The sequence below is a fragment of the Aegilops tauschii genome, chromosome 2 (assembly GCF_002575655.3).
Source record: "Aegilops tauschii subsp. strangulata cultivar AL8/78 chromosome 2, Aet v6.0, whole genome shotgun sequence".
NCBI classification, from domain to species: domain Eukaryota; kingdom Viridiplantae; phylum Streptophyta; class Magnoliopsida; order Poales; family Poaceae; genus Aegilops; species Aegilops tauschii.
This window is the reverse complement of record NC_053036.3, coordinates 253612072-253615095: the sequence shown is the minus strand read 5'-3', so window position 1 is coordinate 253615095 and position 3024 is coordinate 253612072.

Below are 3024 nucleotides of genomic sequence, written 5' to 3'. Positions count from 1 at the left end.
TTCACGCTAATGGGAAACCCGGCAGGGCACGTTCGTGCCAGGGTTGCGCAGCCGTAGGCGCCACGGTGGCCTCGCGAGGACTACCGTGTCTTTTCTTCAGTGGGAGCAACTCTGGTTCCACCCGTGGGGCCTTGCCCTTCTCGTCGGCCAAAAACCTCCTCATCAGCGCCATGGATGCTTCGGCAAGATGGCGGGACAACGAAGAAGAAGAAGGAGCGAGTGGCAAGAAGATGAAGATGGGCCGGGGGCTCCGCCCCCCTATCCCATTTATAGCCGGAGGAAGGCTGACCGGCGGGCTCTCATGTTCCGAGCAATGGTGGCCCCACTGCATGCACCAGGCATTTGTCAAGTCGGGCGGTTGCCGCGGCAATGTGGGGAAGCAGAGGCGGCAGTGTCCTACCGAGCGCCATGCGTCAACCTAGCCCACAGGCAATTGGGGCCCGCGGCGCTTCGCCCTTGCCCCTTGGCTTCGCCTTGAAGCCAAGCCCGAGCACGCCTTGGCCCCGGGGGCTACCGTCGGCGTTCTGGGAACTAGGGTACCCAGACTTGCCTGCCTGCGGCACACTCTCTGGCTCGCTCGGCGGCCTAGTACGGCCCATCTACAAGACCACCAAGACAAGACCCTTGCGAGGGGCCAAGCCTCGCGAGGCGGGTGACACCAAGACATCCCGAAGGAGCGGCCTCCCTAGGGAGCCTCCCGAGGAGCAGAGATTTGTGTACAGGTACCTAGCCTCATGAGGCTACGATGACGCAAGCCATGACGACCAAGGCAGGCGGGCGCCAACAGGCGCAGAGGAGGCAGTTTCCTCTTTGGTGCTAAGGAGGCAAGGACATGCGTGTGTTCCTGAGGAATCTGGGAAAGGTTTCCATTCCGGTGCAACGAGACCAAGACCACCAGCACGGCAGGACGGATGTCATCGCCGAGCCCACCGCTGCATCACGACCAGAAGCTTTGCAGGCAAAGACTACCTTTCGTCAGGATAATATGTACTACTTGTCCCCTTTCAAATTTGGACACTTTTGGAACCCTTCCCGCCTACGTTTTGGGGGAATAGGACCGAGGCCACTATAAATATAGGTTATCCACCACCGTAGAAGGGGTCAACTCATTTCCTCACCCCTGAACCTCGCGAGGTTGTTCATCCCTTGTACTAGTTCATCCTCAGCCCCTTGTGAGGCCAATCCACCACAAAGTAGGAGTAGGGTCTTACACCGCAAGGTGGCCCAAACCTGGGTAAACTACTGTGTCATCTTCGTCCTTGCTCAAATCGGGCTAGGCTGTGGGGCGACGAACTGGTTGGCTGGATAGGTTGAGTTCTTTGCACACGCCCCAGAGTTCGAACCTTTCTTGGGTCTGCGGAGCCCTGAATCCGACACATCTAGCTACTGCCTACAGACCCGTAGGTCTATGGTGTACCACTCACACATCATCAGAGGAGCACTAATGAGGATGATGAACCCCTCCGTGATTCTGTTCCTCTCCGGCAAGGTGCCGAAATTGGGCTCTAGATTGGATCTCGTGGTTCTAGAACCTGCGGCGGCTAGAATTGTGTCTCGTTGACTTCCCTAGGGTTTCTGGAATATTTGGGTATTTATAGAGCTGAGAGGCGTGGAGGAGACCCCCGTGGGCCCCACAACCCATCAGGGCGTGCCCTGGTGTCTTGTGGGCCCCACGGGCCTGCCCCCAGGTGCTTCCTTGGATCCCAAGTTGTCTTCTGGTCCAAAAAAATCTCAAAAAAGTTTCGCTGCGTTTGGACTCCGTTTGATAGGGATATTCTATGAAGTAAAAAACAAGCAAAAAACAGCAACTGACACTTGGCACTATGTCAAGAGGTTAGTCCCAGAAAATAATATAAATTTGCTATAAAATGATTGTAGAACATCCAAGAATGATAATATAACAGCATGGAACAATCAAAACTTATAGATACACTGGAGACGTATCAGTCTCCATCAACGTGGACGTACGATAGCACCACCTATCAGAACCACGCCAAAAATCTTCGTGTATCCATTGTGTTTGCCTTCTCCAAACCCTTCCCTTTACCTTCATATGTAATGTTTTACATTCTGCTGCTATACTCTTAGAATTGCATGTGTAGGTTGATTGCTTGACTTGTCATAGTTGCTAAAATCTGCCCACAACTAAAATTGGGAAATAAAAGTTTTTTATTTGGTCAAGTAGTCTAATCACCCCAACCCCTCTCGACATACTTTCGATCCTACATCTGGCAAGTTCATCAACCAAGATCTCACATTGGGCTTGAGTACCAATGGGATATAGTTGGCTAGAATTTTCTCATCCCTTCCCCTGGCAGCTTGCACGGCGATTGTGTAAATGCCCAGGAACTCTGCCGAGTTTAGCTTGCCATCATACTTTTCTGGCACTTCAGGCTTGAACGTGCAGAGGGACAGCCAACGGACTTGCCGCAGCTCACGTGTGAAAGCAGGGCACCGAACCTCGTAAGGCAAGTACCCACCAACAACGGGCACTGGCTCATCGACGACTAGACCGTTGCGCTCGTCTGATTGATTGTGCGGCTCCCGACGTCATTGGATGGTGGTTCGAGCATCCTCTGCTCGCCTATCCAGCAGCATCTGCCGCTGATCTTGCCACGTTTGCGGATCTGAGGAGGCCATCGACATGTCGTCGTGCTCTACATTCTGTTGGCTTCACTGCTACTATTAGAGCTGCTGCTGGGCTTGCTGCCGCGGAGGTGATTGCACTGTGGGTGCACCGCCTGCCACACGACCATCAATCGAAGCTACTGGTATGGTTGGCGGGCGCCGTGAGGGTTCGCCAACTAGGACCTGTTTGCGCCTACAAACTCGATCAAACTATGGATGGTGGCTCTCCACTCATCCATCTTCTCCGCTGCCGGAGGGAAGTCCAATAGCATCTGGGCCCGCGACATCGCCTCTCTTGCCATCGAAGGCATATTGGAGCACGAAGAACGCGACGTCGCTTGACTCCTGACAGAGCGAGTAGGAGCGCCGTTGTGATCTTGTCACAAACCACAAGTG